The 21,152-nt window shown below is 45.0% G+C and overlaps 1 pseudogene; it reads right to left on the bottom strand.

Moving 5' to 3' along the window:
* The window catches only part of LOC106573490 (dynein axonemal heavy chain 11-like), a 46,445-nt pseudogene extending 28,354 nt beyond the window's left edge, over positions 1-18,091 (bottom strand).
* Between the last annotated feature and the right edge of the window lie 3,061 nt (positions 18,092-21,152).

Here is a 21,152-nt window from a genome sequence, read left to right as displayed (position 1 = left end):
CTTGTGTTTATCTCCCCAGTAGTGGCTCCAGGACTGGCTCAACTCTCTCCTATAGGTTCTCAATCAGAACAGTCTCTTGTGTTTATCTCCCCAGTAGTGGCTCCAGGACTGGCTCAACTCTCTCCTATAGGTTCTCAATCAGAACAGTCTCTTGTGTTTATCTCCCCAGTAGTGGCTCCAGGACTGGCTCAACTCTCTCCTATAGGTTCTCAATCAGAACAGTCTCTTGTGTTTATCTCCCCAGTAGTGGCTCCAGGACTGGGTCAACACTCTCCTGTAGGTTCTCAATCAGAACAGTCTCTGCATAGGCAAGGGCTCGCTCTAACACAGCCAAATACCTGTGGAGAATGATGATGGTAACACTTTAGAGAAAATACATATGAATTATACTTTATAACATCCTGTATAATGACTTATAATACACTTACAATTATATTATAAGGCATTATAAAGGATGTTATAAAGCATTAAACGTACAGTAAGTATTTCATTTAAAGTGTAACCAGAATGATTCACTGGAAGAGGTAACTTGAATACTTTTTTACATTTTGTAACTGGCAAGCCCAAAGACACATGAATGGGCGGAGTTATGGGCGGAGTTAGGAAGTTGGCTGTCAGAAGTATTACAATGTAAATGTATTTTAATCCACCTGTCTGCATATTTCAAGACATGGCATATGAGGGTGCAGTGAGATAACCCATGGATTGGATGATACCTTTCTCGTCAATCAATTTGAAAAAAATATACAGTGCATTCGGAAAGTATTCAGACCCTTTGACTTTTTCCACATTTTGTAATGTTACAGCCTTATTCTAAAATGGATGAAATCTTTTTTTCCCTCATCAATCTACACACAATACCCCATAATGACAAAGCAAAAACAGGTTTTGTGGATGTTTTGCCCAAAAAAATATACATAAAAACTGAAATATAACGTTTACATAAGTATTTTGACCCTTTACTCAGTACTTTGTTGAAGCAGCTCAAGTCTTCTTGGGTATGACACTACAAGCTTGGCACACCTGTATTTGGGGAGTTTCTCCCATTCTTCTCTGCAGATCCTCTCAAGCTCTGTCAGGTTGGATAGGGAGCATTGCTGCACAGCTATTTTCAGGTCTCTCCAGAGATCAGGTTCAAGTCCGGGCTCTGGCTGGGCTACTCAAGCACATTCAGAGACTTGTCCCAAAGCCACTCCTGGGTTGTCTTGGCTGTGTGCTTATGTCGTTGTCCTGTTGAAAGGTGAACCTTCTCCCTAGTCTGAGGTCCTGAGCGCTCTGGAGCAGGTTTTCATCAAGGATCTCTCTATACATTGCTCCGTTAATCTTTCCCTCGATCCTGACAAGCCTTCCAGTCCCTGCCACTGAAAAACATCCCCACAGTATGATGCTGCCACCACCATGCTTCACCGTAGGGATGGTGCCAGGTTTCCTCCAGACATGACACTTGGCATTTAGGCCAAAGAGTTCTATCTTGGTTTCATCAGACCAGAGAATCTTGTTTCTAATGGTCTGAGAGTCCTTTAGGTACCTTTTGGCAAACTCCAAGTGGGCTGTCATGTGCCTTTTACTGAAGAGTGGCTTCCGTCTGGCCATTCTACCATAAAGGCCTGATTGGTGGAGTGCTGCAGAGATGGTTGTCTTTCTGGAAGGTTCTGCCATCCCCACAGAGGATCTCTGGAGCTCTGTCATAGTGACCATCTGGTTCTTGGTCACCTCCCTGACCAAAGCCCTTCTCCCTCGATTGCTTGTTCATTTTGGCTGGACGGTCAGCTCGTGGAATAGTCTTGGTGGTTCTAAACTTCTTCTATTTAAGAATGATTGGTTCCTTTCCAGCAGATCTGTGCCTCGACACGATCCTGTCTCGGAGCCCTACAGACAATAGACAATTCCTTCGACCTTATGGCTTGGTTTGTGATCTGACATGCACTGTCAACTGTGGGACCTTATATAGACAGGTGTGTGCCTTTCCATATCATGTCCAATTAGATGACTTTATCACAGGTGGACTCCAGTCAAGTTGTACAAACTTCTCAAAGATGATCATTGGAAACAGAAGGCTCCTGAGCTCAATTTCGAGTCTCATAGCAAAAGGTCTGAATATTTATATAAATAAGATATTTCAGTTTTTAAATTGTAATAAATCTGCAAAAATCTCTAAATACCTGTTTTCGCTTTGTCATTAGGGGGTATTGTGTGTAGATTGATGAGAAAAATATATAATTGAATCAATTTTAGAATAAGGCTGTAACGTTACAAAATGTGGAAAAAGTCAAGGGGTCTGAATACTTAGTAGTGACCAGTGATTAGCCTGGTCCCATCCTGTATCTACTGTCCAGACACCAAATCTTCTATGGTTATCATACCCTACTGTACATGTTTGGCTAAAGTACAAACAGACTGGACCACTTGGATAGACACTGTCCAGTGATACAAACCAAACCCTTGTGACCATCAATGTTCCAAGTCCAACTTGCTTCCATTCCTTTTTCACCCCCCTCTGAAATCTCTACTATCATTAATGAAATGAGTCAAAACAACGCCCTCCCTCTCTCACTCCATCTGGTGGAGCTGCTCCACCCTGAGCTCTGGCCCACAGCGCCTGCGGATCCACTTGATGCCCTGCTGCTGGGCGTCCATCGTGAGTGGCCAGCACTCGCTGGTGGTCAGGATGGCAGCGTTCTCTGTGGACATCCTATCGTTTGGCAGGCTCTGGTTGTGCCAGGCAGCCACGGTGGCATCGTCTGTAAGCATGAGGACAGGGTCCAGGCCGTCTTTCTGGGGGATGGAGACCTGGAACACACGGAGAGACAGACAGATGGAACCCTGTTCACTATATAGTGCACTAAATAATAAATAGGGTGGCATTTGGAACCGACAGCAGTGAGGCGGTGATGTCACTCTGTTGGCTGTGTGTGGGGTACAGATTGTACAACTATGCAGGCCGATAGAGAGAGAGAGAGGCAACAGTGCTTCACAAAGATTCATTTCCAGGCGGGTTATCCTAATTAACATCCAAAATCAAAATGTTAAAATAAAATCAATTAAAGACCATGAATAAAAACAGTTTAGACATATTTACACGATAAAGGATAAAGGAGCAGCTTTATAATGCCCTACTGGTCAAAAGTAGTGAACTACATAGGGAATAGGGTGCCATTCGGGATCTTGCCCGTTGTGACTGTACGAAGGGTATCAAGGCTTCGTAGAGCAGTTGGTGTTGGTAGGGCCTGGTGAAGTGACCCACGTAGGAGACAGAATCTGAGGTGAGGAGAACATCACCACACAGAGTCTCCTGCCTGGGACCACCGCTCCTTTTCTGACTGGAACACACACACATACACCAGGCTTCTTCATGACAATATACACCACCAAAAGCAGCATGAAACGTAGTCTACAGTGTATGTATGTAGTAACCTTTAGAATAAACTGGAAACTTGGTATATGCATTTAACTTCAAAGCACCTCAAATATTTCAAACTATGGGATGAAAGGTTCATCAAGGCTGAAATATGTTTCTCCACTGAGTCTATCAGCCAAACTAGAAAAACATAAAGCAGTAAAGTATACAACACTAATTCCACCAAACTGGCTTTGAAAGTTTTCCTGCAAATTCATTCAGCATCTATTTAGCGTCCATTTAATCCTTCCATAGTATGACCAGCTGTGACAGCCTGAACACGGTAAATCACACGTGGCGTTTTCTTCACAAGGGCCCATGGGGCCAGAATATGTGGCATAATAAATTCCCAGACAGATAAAAATCACTATAATTTTACCCTAATGCATTATGGGTTGTCTGTAATATCACTCAGTCTTGGGGTGAAGCGTTTTTAATTTCCAACAGCTGTTGAGCCTGTGAGGTAAGTTAATGATTAAATATAGTCTGATGTATTAGTCTAAACACTGTGGCTTCCAGATCAATGCCACAAAGACATATCATTTATCTTGATATGTGGAAAAGCCAAGCTGTCCCATGCTAGCCACATTTGTTTTGTTGAATAAGAAAGTATGGCCACCACAGAAACACATGACTCCTATTGGATTTCACATTATTAACGGACCGACGTAAACATTTTTGTATCCCCACAGAACCACTTTGTTTTAAGATGCAACACCTGGACTTGATGTGAGTAGAATAGAAGACACTGTAGCCAAAATATGAAGAGCAGCATCAATTACAATGTATACATATCTATACGTGTACCGAATACACACACACACACACACACACACACACACACACACACACACACACACACACACACACACACACACACACACACACACACACACACACACACACACACACACACACACACACACACACACACACACACACACACACCCCCTTCAGGCCAGTCTGCTGCCCAGCTTGAGTGTACGGTCCATGCAGCCTTCCTGCCATCTCTTCTCCACTGGGCCGTGGGCCAGACAGAGACAGTTGCCCAGTTTAATGGTGCGTTTGCTGTGGTCCATCCCACTCTCCCTCTCCATCCTCCCTGATCCCCAACAGGCTGGCTAGCCAGACCTGAAGCTCCTTCCCCTCCATCACACTACAGCCAGATCACAGGGACATTATAACAAGTCCTCATCCAGGTTACTGATGCACTTCTGTCAACCCCACCTCCTGGTAGACAGCGTTCCTCGGGCTCTGTGACAAGTCACTTCCATGCCAGGTGAGACACACTGATCCCTGATACACACTATATGGCCGAACCGTGCGTTGCTGGCTCAGGTATTTTCTTTTCCCATTTTCCTTTCCAGCACGGTTCCAGAAACTATGGTGGATGTGTAACCACTACCCAGCCCAAAGCAGCTGGGTTTGGCTCTATAGTGTGTATCAGGCATGACAGGACTGACCCCCACCGCAGCCCCTCCTCTCTGTACCTCCAGGCCCTTGACCAGCTGGTTGGCCTGCTCGATAGTCTGGTTGGTGTGGGTCACTTCCTCCTGGCACTGGACCTTGTCATCAGCAGCCATCTCAAACTGGACTGTGAGGCTCTGTAGGTTGATTTTCAACCCCTGTTAGAAACACCACAGAATCACAGATTAGATCAGCTTCATGACAAGACAAGGCTGAGTGGCATATGGTCATTGTGAGAGCTGGAGATTTCAAGCCAGCGTGGTGAATGATAATATAACACTTCTTACCTCCAGTTTTGTTAGCACAGCTGAAAACTGTTGTTCTGATTAAAGAAGCTATAAAACTGTCCTTCTTTAGACTAGTTGAGTATCTGGAACATCAGTGTTTGTGGGTTCGATTACAGGCTCAAAATGGCCAGAAACAAAGCACTTTCTCGTCAGTCTATTCTTGTTCTGAAAATTAAGGCTATTCCATGCGAGTAATTGCCAAGAAACTGAAAATCTCATACAACGCTGTGTACTACTCCCTTCACAGAACAGCGCAAACTGGATCTAACCATAATAGAAAGAGGAGTGGGAGGCCCCAGTGCACAACTGAGCAAGAGGACAAGTACATTAGAGTGTCTAGTTTGAGAAACAAACGCCTCAAAAGTCCTCAACTGACAGCGTCATTAAATACGTCAACAGTGAAGAGGCGACTCTGGGATGCTGGCCTTCTAGGCAGAGTTCCTCTGTCCAGTGTCTGTGTTCTTTGCCCATCTTTAAACTTTTTTTTTATTGGCCAGTCTGAGATATGGCTTTTTCTTTGCAGCTTTTTCTTTGCAGAAGGCCAGCATCCCGGAGTCGCATCTTCACTGCTGATTTTGAGACTGGTGTTTTGCGGGTACTATTTAATGAAGCTGCCAGTTGAGTACTTGTGAGGCTGTAATCGAACCCACAAGTGCTGATGCTCCAGATACTCAACTAGTCTAAAGAAGTCCAGTTTTATTGCTTCTTTAATCAGAACAACAGTTTTCAGCTGTGCTAACATAATTGCTAAAGGGTTTTCTAATGTTCAATTAGCCTTTTAAAATGATAAACTTGGATTATTGGAACACAGGAGTGATGGTTGCTGATAATGGGCCTCTGTATGCCTATGTACAGTTAAAATTAGAAGTTTACATAGACTTAGGTTGTAGTCATTAATACTCGTTTTTCAACCACTCCACAAATTTCTTCTTAACAAACTATAGTTTTGGCAAGACGGTTAGGACATCTACTTTGTGCATGACACAAGTAATTTTTCCAATAATTGTTAACAGACAGATTATTTCACTTATAATTCACTGTATCACAATTCCAGTGGGTCAGAGGCTTACATACACTGAGTTGACTGTGCCTATAAACAGCTTGGAAAATTTAAGAAAATTATGCCATGGCTTTAGAAGCTTCTGATAGGCTAATTGACATAATTTGAGTCAATTGGAGGTGTACCTGTGGATGTATTTCAAGGCCTACCTTCAAACTCAGTGCCTCATTGCTCGATATCATGGGAAAATCAAAAGAAATCAGCCAAGACCTCAGAAAAGAATGTAGACCTCCACAAGTCTGGTTCATCCTTGGGAGCAATTTCCAAACCCCTGAAGGTACTGCGTTCATCTGTACAAACAATAGTACGCAAGTATAAACACCATGGGACCACGCAGCCGTCATACCGCTCAGGAAGGAGACGTGTTCTGTCTCCTAGAGATGTGTCCTAGTGCGAAAAGTTCAAATCAATCCCAGAACAACAGCAAAGGACCTTGTGAAGATGCTGGAGGAAACAGGTACAAAAGTATCTATATCCACAGTAAAACGAGTCCTATGTCGACATAACCTGAAAGTCAGCTCAGCAAGGAAGAAGCGACAGCTCCAAAACTGCCATAAAAAAAGCCAGATTTATGGTTTGCAACTGCACATAAGGACAAAGATCGTACTTTTGGAGAAAAAGGTTATGAAATCTCTGGTCAGAAATAGAACTGTTTGGCCATAATGACCATCGTTAAGTTTGGAGGAAAAAGGGGGAAGCTTGCAAACCGAAGAACACCATCCCAACCGTGAAGCATGGGGTGGCAGCATCATGTTTCTGGGGTGCTTTGCTGCAGGAGGAACTGGTGCACTTCACAAAATAGATGGCATCATGAGGTAGAAAAATTATGTGGATATATTGAAGCAACATCTCAAGACATCAGTCAGGAAGTTAAAGCTTGGTCGCAAATGGGTCTTCCAAATGGACAATGACCCCAAGCATACTTCCAAAGTTGTGGCAAAATGGCTTAAGGACAACAAAGTCAAGGTATTGGAGTGGCCATCACAAAGCCCTAACCTCAACCCTATAGAAAATTTGGGCTGAACTGAAAAAGCAAGGAGGCTTACAAACCTGACTCAGTTACACCAGCTCTGTCAAGAGGAAAAGGACATTTCAGGCAATTTATTGTGGGAAGCTTGTGGAAGGCTACCCGAAATGTTTGACCCAAGTTACCAATTTAAAGGCAATGCTACCAAATACTAATTGAGTGTATGTAAACTTCTGACCCACTGTGAATGTGATGAAAGAAAGAAAAGCTGAAATAAATCATTCTCTCTACTATTTTTCTGGCATGGCACATTCTTAAAATAAGGTGTGGATCTTAACTGACCTAAGACAGGGAATTTTTACTAGGATTAAATGTCAGAAATTGGGAAAAACTGAGTTGAAATGTATTTGGCTAAGGTGTTTGTAAACTTCCAACTTCGACTATAGACAACCCATAAAATAATCTGCTGTTTCCAGCTACAATAGTCATTTACAACATTAACAATGTCTACCCTGCACTTCTGATCAATTTGATATTATTTTAATGGACCAAAAAATTGGTTCTCTTTCAAAAACAAGGACATTTCTAAGTGACCCCAAACTTTTGAATGGTAGTTTATATATGAATGAAACAATTGGTTCATGATTTAATGATAATCTATCAATGGCATTCAATGTGATATTATAATAATAAAATAATATATCCCATTTAGCAGATGCTTATAACCAAAGTGACTGACAGTAAGTAGTACATTTTGGTATACTGTCATTGCAAGCGCCGTGCTCTACTAACTGAGCCACTGTCACGTCCTGACCAGTATAAGGGGTTATTTGTTATTGTAGTTTGGTCAGGACGTGGCAGGGGTTGTTTGTTTAGAGTGTTTCGGGGTTTGTTGGGCTATGTTCTGTTTTAAGAGGGGTGTTTGTTTAGAGTGTTTTGGGGTTTGTTGGGTTATGTTCTATGTTAGTATATTTCTATGTTTATCTAGTATGTCTAGTTCTATGTTTAGTTAATGGGGTTGACCTTCAATTGGAAGCAGCTGCTCCTAGTTGCTTCTAATTGAAGGTCCTATTTAAGATGGGTGTTTTTCTGTGGGAGTTTGTGGGTAGTTGTTCCTTGTTTAGTGTTTGTTGCACCTGACGGGACTGTTTCGTGTTGTTCTTTTTTGTATATGTACTTATTTGTTTCTCCTTCTTCAAAATAAAAAGAAGATGAGTATACATATTCCCGCTGCATTTTGGTCAAATCCTTACGACACCCGTGACAGAACAACCCACCAACAAAGGACCAAGCAGCGGGGTAAGGAGCACGATGAAGAAGGATGGACATGGGCGGAGATGAGGATGAGCATATCCAGGGCTATGGAGGAGTTAAGGGAGCCTGAGAGGCAGCCCCCTTATTATTATTTTCTTTTGGGGGGGGCACACGGGTAGTTTGGCTAGGCCAGGGTTGAGCCCTAAGCCAACTCCCGTGCTTACGGAGGCAGCGTCGTACTGGTCAGGCCCCGTGCTATGGGGTGATGCACACGGCGTCGAGGCCGAGCATCCACAGGCCGGTGTGCTCGGTGCCAGCATCCCGCATTTGCCGGGGGGAAGCGGGCACCCAGCCAGTACGGGTGGTGCCAGTCCTGCGCCGAGACCGCCAGTGCGCCTCCACGGCCCAGTGTATCCTGTTCCCGCTCCCCGCACTAGCCCTGAGGTGCGTGTCTCCAGTCTGGCGCCTCCAAAGCCAGCACCACGCACCAGGCCTCCAGTGCGTCAGCCCAGTCTAGTACGTCCTGTTCCCGCTCCTCGCACTCAGCCTTGGGGTGCATGTCTCCAGTCTGGTACCTCCACTACCAGCCCCACGCACCAGGCCTCCAGTAGGCGTCAGCCCAATCCAGCTCATCCTGCTCCTGCTCCTGCTCCCCGCACTAGCCCTGAGGTGCGTGTCTCCAGTCTGGCGCCTCCAAAGCCAGCCCCACGCATCAGGCCTTCAGTGCGCAGTCCCCGTCCAGAGCTTCCGGCAACAGTGCCCTGTTCAGAGAGTCCGGCAACAATGCCCTGTTCAGAGTGTCCGGCAACAATGCCCTGTCCAGAGTGTCCAGCAACAGTGCCTCGTCCAGAGTGTCCGGCAACAGTGCCTCGTCCAGAGTGTCCGGCAACAATGCCCTGTCCAGAGTGTCCGGCAACAATGCCCTGTCCAGAGTGTCCAGCAACAGTGCCTCGTCCAGAGTGTCCGGCAACAGTGCCTCGTCCAGAGTGTCCGGCAACAGTGCCCCGTCCAGAGCTTCCGGCGACAGTGCCCTGTAGAGAGATGGCCCACAGTCCGGAGCCAGCAGAGACAGCCCACAGTCCGGAGCCGAGAGAGACGGCCCACAGTCCGGAACCGAGAGAGCGGCCCACAGTCCGGAACCGAGAGAGACGGCCCACAGTCCGGAACCGAGAGAGTCACCCTACAGTCCGGAACCAGCGCAGCCAGAGTCGCCCTTCAGCCCGAGGTCTCCAGCAACGCACATCAGCCCGAGGTCTTCAGCGATGCGCCATAGCCCAGAGACTTCGGGAGGGGTAATATTTAATAAGTATTTAGCGGGGGTGGACAGGTTAGGTTGGGGAGTAAGGCCGGAGCCTGAGCCACCTCTGTAGGAGGAGGTTGGGGAGGGGGGGGGGGGTGTAGCACAAGAACCGTCGGTGACGGTGGCCACCCTCCCTTTCCTCCCTTTAGTTTGGGATTATTTTTGTTTTGGGGTTTATTTTTTTGTGTTTATTTTTTGTGTGAGGTGCATCTGGGGTCTGCACCTTTGGGGGGGTACTGTCACGTCCTGACCAGTATAAGGGGTTATTTGTTATTGTAGTTTGGTCAGGATGTGGCAGGGGGTGTTTGTTTAGAGTGTTTCGGGGTTTGTTGGGCTATGTTATTATTTAAGAGGGGTGTTTGTTTAGAGTGTTTCGGGGTTTGTTGGGTTATGTTCTATGTTAGTATATTTCTATGTTTATCTAGTATGTCTAGTTCTAAGTTTAGTTAATGGGGTTGACCTTCAATTGGAAGCAGCTGCTCCTAGTGGCTTCTAATTGAAGGTCCTATTTAAGATGGGTGTTTTTCTGTGGGAGTTTGTGGGTAGTTGTTCCTTGTTTAGTGTTTGTTGCACCTGACGGGACTGTTTCGTGTTGTTCTTTTTTGTATACGTATTTAGTTGTTTTCCTTCTTCAAAATAAAAAGAAGATGAGTATACATATTCCCGCTGCATTTTGGTCAAATCCTTACGACACCCGTGACAGCCACACAGGACCATATACCCTGACATTCAAACTATCTTAGTGATACACATCAAGCTCTATTTCAGACTGCTCTCTGTCTGACCTCCTAGTATCTGACCATGTTGATGGCCCAGCTGCAGAGGCGGTGGACTTGGTCCTGACTAGGTCAGGGTGAAACTCTGGGTTCCTCATGTACTTCTGCTGCACCACCACCAGACATGACTCAGCGATGTACTCCTTGTCATACGACACCAGCGAAGGTCATCCACCTGGAAACCACAGGGAGACATGTTTGCATCAAGATACAATACCTATTCATGTAGAAAGGGTGATGTATTGTTGTCAGTCAAGTGGAACTAACACAGCTTTTGACTGTAAAACACGTCTTGCACATGTTGATGATGTCACAAGGCAGACTAATGTTGGATTGGTTGATGGACTTGTTGAGCCAACATAATAAAGACAATCCAAGAACATTCATCTTTGAGCCCAGAGGACCGTACAGTACAGTGGCGCTGGCTCCTTTCAGAACTATATTCAAAGAGCCATCATGCAGCTGAATTGTGAGGATGAGACATGCAGGGTACATACAGGGTCAAGGCCCAGACCCAGATTACACTGGCATCCCTCAGACAGACGATGATGTGATTGACACAGTGACGGGTGGTAACCTTGGTTACCTTGCCCCTAAAGGCCCGGGCTGCCTTCCAGCTCCTCTGCTTGGGAACGAAGCCACACGGAGCCAGCAGCACCATCACCGCCACCTTGATCACCGCCGCCGGAGGGTTTGGCGAACGATTTCAGCTCCTTGGACACAGATACAATGTACCACCAGGTAGTTATTGCAGAATATAATTGATCTATCAATGACTTTCCTGGCTTTATGACAGTTGAATAAATCAATCAAGAACCATATACAACAAACCAAAAGGATCATTAGCTTGATTTAGACACAGCAAGTACTGTAAATAACTGGTTCATTTACAGGTTGACTGGTTACCTTATTAGATATGTGGCTTAGCGACAATTGCTCTATAATCTATGACATGATTTGAGTATTGTACCTTGTTAAGGCTGTCCAGCACTGCAGTAGCAGCCTGCAGAACGGGCTCTGCCTTGGCCAGGTCAGTCTCACAGTCCCTATGCTTCAGTGAATCCTCTGTCTGGATGACAGACAGCTGAACAGAGGACACAGACAATGTCAGCTAAGTCACTTAGCTAAGTCACTCCTTCAACTGTGAGGGCTTGATCTTTTTTGTGAAATAGTGAAATGAGTGAAATAATAGACCTGGGTGAAAAACATAATGTCAAGTATTTGTCTTGAAATATTTGAGATGCGCTTGATTGAGATTGGGGTTTGCACTTTTAGGACTATTCTATTGTCCATTGCACCGGGCAAAAGTAGATCAAGCGCGAATCAAGTATTAAAAATGCCATCTAGTAATATAGATATTTGATATGTAATTGAGCCATGTCTGATTGGATATTTAACAAGATGACCTGCTACATCTGCAGCCTCTCTCTGGTAGCTACATCTCAGTCTGCTGTCCAATCTAACTGACGAGAGCTTCTGCATCAGCGTTCTTCAGGGTCAGATCCTCTTCTTGGGATGCCAGTTTGGCTTTTAGCTCCTTAACCTACAGTAAACCACACAGTCCCATAAGAGGATCCCATCTCAGACTGCACCCTTTTCCCTATCTAGTGCACTACTTTTGACCAGAGTCCATAGGGCTGTGGTCAAAAGTAGGTCCCATAGGGCTGTGGTGACTTTTTCCACATTTTGTTACATTACAGCCTTACTCAACAACAAAAAATCTATACACAATCAATCTACACACAATACCCCATAATAACATCACAATACCCCATAATGACAAAGCAAAAACAGCCATTTCTGCACATTTATTAAAAATGTAAAACTGAAATATAACATTTACATAAGTATTCAGACTCTTTACTCAGTACTTTATTGAAGCACCTTTGGCAGTGATTACAACCTCGAGTCTTCTTGGGTATGATGCTACAAGCTTGGCACACCTGTATTTGGGGAGTTTCTCCCATTCTTCACTGCGGATCCTCTCAACCTCTGTCAGGTTGGATGGGGAAAGTCGCTGCACAGCAATTTTCAGGTCTCTCCAGAGATGTTCGATCGGGTTCAAGTCCGGGCTCTGGCTGGGCCACTCAAGGACATTCAGAGACTTGTCCCGAAGCCACTCCTGCATTGTCTTGGCTGTGTGCTTAGGGTCGTTGTCCTATTCGAAGGTGAACCTTCGCCCCAGTCTGAGGTCCTGAGCGCTCTGGATCTCTCTATAATTTTCTCAGTTCATCTTTCCCTTGATCCTGACTAGTCTCCCAGTCCCTGCCACTGAAAAACATCCCCACATCATGATGCTGCCACCACCATGCTTCACCGTAGGGATGGTGCCAGGGTTCCTCCAGACATAATGCTTGGCATTTAGGCCAAAGAGTTCAATCTTGGTTTCATCAGACCAGAGAATCTTGTTTCTCATGGTCTGAGAGTCCTTTGGGTGCCTTTTGGCAAACTCCAAGCGGCCTCTCATGTGCCTTTTACTGAGGAGAGGTGTCCATCTGGCCATTCTACCATAAAATCCAGATTGATGGAGTGCTGCAGAGATAGTTGTCTTTCTGGAAGGTTCTGCCATCTCCACAGAGGAACTCTGGAGCTCTGTCAGAGTGACCATCTGGTTCTTGGTCACCTCCCTGACCAAGGCCCTTCTCCCCCGATTGCATAATTTGGCCGGGCAGCCAGCTCTAGGAAGAGTCTGGATGGTTCTAAACTTCTTCCATTTAAGAATGATGGAGGGCACTGTGTTCTTGGGGACCTTCAATGCTGCAGACATTTTTTGGTATCCTTCCCCAGATCTGTGCCTCGACACAATCCTGTCTTGGAGCTCTACGGACAATTCCTTCAACTTCATGGCTTGGTTTTTGCTCTGACATACACTGTCAACTATGGAACCTTATATAGACAGGTGTGTGCCTTTCTAAATCATGTCCAATTAGTTGTATTTAACACAGGTGGACTCTAATCACATTGTAGAAACATCTCAAGGATGATCAATGGAAACAGGATGCACCTGAACTCAATTTCGAGTCTCATAGCAAAGGGTCTGAATACTTATGTAAATAAGGTATCTGTTTTGAAATTGTAATAAATTAGCAAAAATGTAAAAAATATCTGTTTCGCTTTGTCATTATGGGGTATAGTGTGTAGATTGATGACGACATGTTTTTTTTATTTAATCCATTTTAGAATAAGGCTGTAAAGTAATAAAATGTGGAAAAAGTCAAGGGGTCTGAATACATTCTTAAGGCACCGTACAGTATATAGAGAATAGGGTACCATTTGAGCAATACATGAATATCATCATACTTTGGATAATGAATCTGATTTATGTCACGTCTGTGTTAATGATATTATAATACATCTTCTGATGGCATTTTTTTTTGCAATAAAAACTGATTAAATAAATGGAAATCCAATGTTGTACTCTTTCCGGCAATAGCTATAAAATGTGATTTACGTACATTTCAAGGTTTATCAGCAGCATTCAATCAGTGGAAAGGCAAAAGGCATTATACAAATGTGCTACTCAAACCTCCTCTGATCTCGTCCCACAGCCTTGAGGTTCTGATATTAACAAAACGTTAAAGCCTGCCTCTCAAATGGCACCCTATTCCCTACATTCCAAATGGCACCCTATTCCTTACATTCCAAATGGCACCCTATTCCCTACATTCCAAATGGCACCCTATTCCATACATTCCAAATGCACCCTATTCCCTACATTCCAAATGTCACCCTATTCCCTACATTCCAAATGGAACCCTATTCCATACAATCCAAATGCACCCTATTCCCTACATTCCAAATGGCACCCTATTCCCTACATTCCAAATGGCACCCTATTCCCTACATTCCAAATGGCACCCTATTCCATACATTCCAAATGGCACCCTATTCCATACATTCTAAATGGCACCATATTCCATACATTCCAAATGACACCCTATTGCATACATTCCAAATGGCACCCTATTCCCTACATTCCAAATGGCACCCTATTCCATACATTCCAAATGCACCCTATTCCATACATTCCAAATGGCACCCTATTTCCTACATTCCAAATGGCACCCTATTCCATACATTCCAAATGGCACCCTATTCCATACATTCCAAATGGCACCTTATTCCCTACATTCCAAATGGCACCTTATTCCCTATATAGTGCAGAGGGCCTGGTTTAAAGTAGTGCACCATAGGAAATAGGGTGCCATTTGGGACGCACTCAGACTCCTACCTGAGCGGCGGTAGTCTGGAGCTTCTGAAGGCCGCTGACGAGGCGCTTCATCTTCCCACGGATCTGAGCCCGGCTCTTCCCCAGGAACTTGCTGTACAGGGTGATCTGCTGGAGAAAGCTCTTTTGGAGTGGTGTAATTGTACTTCTTCTCATCGTGCCGGGTATTTTTCACTTGCCTGGTTGACACTGGTGTGAACATAGGCCATGAAAAGACTAATGGATTTCTGGACGGCTGGCTGTAAAAAATAAGCAGAGGTGGGGAGGGGGGAGGGAGAAGCACAGCAGGGGCTCTCTGGATTGAGTGGAGTTTAACGTCCCCAAGCTGATGGGCCCTGAAATATTATCTTCATAAATTCTGAATTCATCTACAAGTTTTGCCATTTTACTTGGCCAGCCTCGACTTACTCAATCTCAAATTTAGGGCCAGCTAGCAGGACTGATTAGGCTTTGAAACCACTGGGAAAATAATGTGTTTAAGGCCTGTGACATGCAGTGCATAACGCAGAGGCTCTGTTTACATTATCCCTCATGTCCTTCAACTTTCTTTTACACAGTACTCTACTACACACAGTGTTGAAGCTACAGCATAGCCCTACTGACTGGGTATTTATCATAGTACTGCTCAATGAACCACCATGTCACAATTAATCACATGCCATTAGCGATCAATTAATGCAAAAACAAAGTGGCACAGAGAACAGGGCTAAAACCTGAACATCACTCACAAAAGGCCATTGTACGTGATCCAGGAACCAGTGGGAAAAATCATTAGTAATTAAGATCTGACATAATGCCTTTTGACAAAGTGTTGCATGTTCAGTTGAGACGCGGAGCAGCAAAGTTCTCATTGATTTACCTAGTTCATCCATTATTTGTGGCTTGTGCATTTTTTAAACTCCATTTAATTGAGCATTTATTTAATTGGGTTTCGCTACTTCTTTAACAAGACAAACATGTTTAAATATTGATCGCTTTATATGTAATTTCTCACAAATAATTCTTTGATTTCAGGTTTCAACTTCTCATACAAGGCAGGCGTATTTCCATGTTTTCCTTTGATGGATGTTTTCAGCGCTGCCAGACTCAAGTGCTTGGAGTTGAGGCCAGTGACCCTCTGTTCAGCTGCTGGAAGTGGGTCATTCAAATCATACAGCTTTGGAGTAACACATTGTACTGGAGAAAAGGTCAATACCATTGCCACGTGCGCACACACAGTGAGAGAGACACAAATTCACACACACATACACTCCTACAGTCTTGTCCCACAGCTCTCCACAGCAGCAGCATGTAAAGGCCCTTCCTGTTAGTGCGGTGACAGCTGTGCCTCCTGAGAGGGTTGTCATTACCATATTAATCACTCTGCTCTTATTAACATAAATGATCCTGGGTACTGATCGTTCCACTGCCATGAGGGAAAACGATACGTCTACTCTGCACACACACACACACACACACACACACACACACACACACACACACACACACACACACACACACACACACACACACACACACACACACACACACACACACACACACACACACACACACACAGTAGTCATCTGCCATGCGACCAGCCATTTGTCAGTAGCTCAGTGAGTCTCAGTGGAGAAGTAATGATGAGGGATCTATGGTAAAGTTAATACAGCTGCACTGCTGTAATTACAAGATGTTCATTAAAAGTCTAACTGACTAAGTCTTAAACCCTTTACGAGTGTCATTAGGAAGGACATGGCCAAAACACACTACAGCACAGTGTAAACTGTTGTTCTAATCTAGGACAGTAATTACAACTAACTACGTCTAACCTGTATAGCAGAATGCTGTAGTCAACCTGACTGTACTGTATGTAGCTCTATTCTTGTGTATTTTATTTCATTAATCTCCTTACTATTTTAATATTTTCATTGATTTCTTAACTCGCGTTGTTGGGATGGGCTCGTAAGAAAGCAGTTCATGGTAAAGTCTACACCAGTTGTATTCCACGCATGTGAGAAAATGTACTTTGATTTGATTTGATTTTAACATAGACCACAGAGATAAAATCCAGATCAAAAACACCATCACATCAGTACAACTACACGGCCTTGTAGTGTTATTCATCTACAGGAACAGACCTGAGCTGTGTAAAACACCATCACATCAGTACAACTACACGGCCTTGTAGTGTCATTCATCTACTGGAACAGACCTGAGATGTGTAAAACACCATCACATCAGTACAACTACACGGCCTTGTAGTGTCATTCATCTACTGGAACAGACCTGAGATGTGTAAAACAACATCACATCAGTACAACTACACGGCCTTGTAGTGTCATTCATCTACTGGAACAGACCTGAGCTGTGTAAAACACCATCACATCAGTACAACTACATGGCCTTGTAGTGTCATTCATCTACTGGAACAGACCTGAGCTGTGTAAAACACCATCACATCAGTACAACTACACAGCCTTGTAGTGTCATTCATCTACAGGAACAGACCTGAGCTGTGTAAAACACCATCACATCAGTACAACTACACGGCCTTGTAGTGTCATTCATCTACTGGAATAGACCTGAGCTGTGTAAAACACCATCACATCAGTACAACTACACGGCCTTGTAGTGTCATTCATCTACAGGAACAGACCTGAGCTGTGTAAAACACCATCACATCAGTACAACTACACGGCCTTGTAGTGTCATTCATCTACTGGAACAGACCTGAGCTGTGTTAAACACCATCACATCAGTACAACTACACGGCCTTGTAGTGTCATTCATCTACTGGAACAGACCTGAGCTGTGTAAAACACCATCACATCAGTACAACTACACGGCCTTGTAGTGTCATTCATCTACTGGAATAGACCTGAGCTGTGTTAAACACATTTCACATAGTTTCGTAAATCACTCAAAATGTATGATGAATTTCGTCCGTTTTGAATTATTTAAAAGAAATGGAAAACAGTCTGAACCCAGCCCTGGTAAAGAAGACTACAGTACCTTGTTGAAAGTGTCCAGTACATTTAATAAAGCTGTCTAGTAGCTACCAGGCCTCACCTCAATGTCCTCAGTCTCCTGGATGAACCTGAGGCTGACAGACTGCAGGGCCTCAGGGGGCCAGCAGTGGAACCAGTCCATGGTGGTGCAGTGGACCAGCGGGGGAAGAGACGGGCCCTGAGACGCAGGGCACTGCCCACAGGAGACAGACACAGAACAAGCTAGAGAGAGACACTATCCGCATGGCAGGAAGAAGGAAGTGAGGTTCAGACAGACATGGACACATGGCACCCTATTCCCCTATTTAGTGCACTACTTTTGACCAGGCCCCATAGGGAGGCCCATATGGTCCTACTATGTTCATTGCGGCTGCGTCCCAAACAGCACCCTGTACTCCACAAACCATGAACATACAGGCCCTGGGAGAGACGGGGCTCTGGGTGGCTAACCACCAGACACTTTTGGCAGACATGGTAAACACACAGACACATATGTGCACATTTCCCAACACAGACATAAAAGGATGTATGCCCAAATGCACATACTGTATGACAACACACACGCAGTCATAGACCACTGAAATGGCAGATGCATCCAAATAGGAAACATCCTCTTTTAACAGAGTGAGACAAACTGGCAGCCTGTCCATTCTACCTCCCTCTCGCTTTCCCTCTCACTCTCCTTCCTTCCTTCCTTCCTTCCTTCCTTCCTTCCTTCCTTCCTTCCTTCCTTCCTTCCTTCCTTCCTTCCTTCCTTCCTTCCTTCCTTCCTTCCTTCCTTCCTTCCTTCCTTCCTTCCTTCTTCCTTCCTTCCTTCCTTCCTTCCTTCCTTCCTTCCTTCCTTCCTTCCTTCCTTCCTTCCTTCCTGCCTTCCTGCCTTCCTTCCTTCCGCCTCCTTCCTTCCTTCCTCTCTTCCTCTCTTCCTCTCTCCCCCCTCTCCCTCACTCGCTCTTTCCATCTCTCGCTCTCTCCTTCTCTTTCAGTCCGTTGTGGGGCATGTCAGGCATGTGTAGTTTGGATCTAACAGACAGGACACCCCAGTAGAGGCCTATTGGGGTCCATGGATGGATTAGCTGGACCAGGAACATGTGCAGTGTCTGAGACAACTCGTTCCTTCCTCTCCTTCAGCCCCCGTGTCTCTGTCTGGCTCTGGCAAGGCATCGAAAAATAACAACCATTCAACAGGGCACAATTCAAGGAGCCATGTCTTAACCGACTATCTCCCTCTAGATTCTGAGGGGAATTTACGGGAAGCAAACTACCTACAGGTTAGAAAGAGTCAAGTGTCTGACTGAACTGGACCTTGAGTTTGAGCCGGACTTGGTCGATGAAAAATCTCCAGCAGTCGTCTCTGGTGTCCAGCAGGCCCAGCCCCTGGACCTCAGTCCTCCCCCTGCTACAATATCACTGAACAGGTCAGAGACCTCACCTGGAGAAACAGACACACAGTCAACACCACCAAAAGAGACAGGGGAGGGAGGGATTGATTGATAACTGTAATTCCCAGTGACTTGCAGGGTCAGTAGAGAACACAGTAACAGTCAGGGTCAGTAGAGACAGAACACAATAACAGTCAGGGTCAGTAGAGAACACAGTAACAGTCAGGGTCACTAGAGAACACAGTAACAGTCAGGGTCAGTAAAGAACACATTAACAGTCAGGGTCAGTGGGGAACACAGTAACAGTCAGGGTCAGTAGAGACAGAACACAGTAACAGTCAGGGTCAGTAGAGAACACAGTAACAGCCAGTGTCACTAGAGAACACAGTAACAGTCAGGGTCAGTAGAGAACACATTAACAGTCAGGGTCAGTAGAGAACAAAGTAACAGCCAGTGTCACTAGAGAACACAGTAACAGTCAGGGTCAATAGAGAACAGAGTAACAGTCAGGGTCAGTAGAGAACACAGTAACAGTCAGGGTCAGTAGAGAACACAGTAACAGCCAGGGTCAGTAGAGAACACAGTAACAGTCAGGGTCGGTAGAGAACACAGTAACAGCCAGTGTCACTAGAGAACACAGTAACAGCCAGTGTCACTAGAGAACACAGTAACAGTTAGGGTCAGTAGAGAACACAGTAACAGTCAGGGTCAGTAGAGAACACAGTAACAGTCAGGGTCAGTAGAGAACACAGTAACAGTCAGGGTCAGTAGAGAACACAGTAACAGTCAGGGTCACTAGAGAACACAGTAACAGTCAGGGTCAGTAGAGACAGAACACAGTAACACTCAGGGTCAGTAGAGAACACAGTAACAGTCAGGGTCACTAGAGAACACAGTAACAGTCAGGGTCAGTAGAGAACACAGTAACAGTCAGGGTCAGTAGAGAACACAGTAACAGTCAGGGTCAGTAGAGACAGAACACAGTAACAGTCAGGGTCACTAGAGACAGAACACAGTAACAGTCAGGGTCAGTAGAGACAGAACACAGTAACAGTCAGGGTCAGTAGAGACAGAACACAGTAACAGTCAGGGTCAGTATAGAACACAGTAACAGTCAGGGTCACTAGAGAAAACAGTAACAGTCAGGGTCACTAGAGAACACAGTAACTTTCAGGGTCAGTAGAGAACACAGTAACAGTCAGGGTCAGTAGAGAACACAGTAACAGCCAGTGTCAGTAGAGAACACAGTAACAGTCAGGGTCAGTAGAGAACACAGTAACAGTCAGGGTCAGTAGAGACAGAACACAGTAACAGTCAGGGTCAGTAGAGACAGAACACAGTAACAGTCAGGGTAAGTAGAGACAGAACACAGTAACAGTCAGGGTCAGTAGAGAACACAGTAACAGTCAGGGTCAGTAGAGAACACAGTAACAGCCAGTGTCAGTAGAGAACACAGTAACAGTCAGGGTCAGTAGAGAACACAGTAACAGTCAGGGTCAGTAGAGACAGAACACAGTAACAGTCAGGGTCAGTAGAGACAGAACACAGTAACAGTCAGGGTAAGTAGAGACAGAACACAGTAACAGTCAGGGTCAGTAGAGAACACAGTAACAGTCAGGGTCATTAGAGAACACAGTAACAGCCAGTGTCAGTAGAGAACACAGTAACAGCCAGTGTCAGTAGAGAACACAGTAACAGTCAGGGTCAGTAGAGAACAAAGTAACAGCCAGTGTCACTAGAGAACACAGTAACAGTCAGGGTCAATAGAGAACAGAGTAACAGTCAGGGTCAGTAGAGAACACAGTAACAGTCAGGGTCAGTAGAGAACACAGTAACAGCCAGTGTCACTAGAGAACACAGTAACAGTCATGGTCAGTAGAGAACACAGTAACAGTCAGGGTCAGTAGAGAACACAGTAACAGTCAGGGTCAGTAGAAAACACTTTAACAGTCAGGGCCAGTAGAAAACACAGTAACAGTCAGGGCCAGTAGAGAACACAGTAACAGTCAGGGTCACTAGAGAACACAGTAACAGTCAGGGTCAGTAG

This window comes from Salmo salar, chromosome ssa05 (genome assembly GCF_905237065.1).
Source record: "Salmo salar chromosome ssa05, Ssal_v3.1, whole genome shotgun sequence".
NCBI lineage: Eukaryota > Metazoa > Chordata > Actinopteri > Salmoniformes > Salmonidae > Salmo > Salmo salar.
Note: the sequence above shows the minus strand (reverse complement) of the source record. Positions and strands in the feature narration are given on the sequence as shown.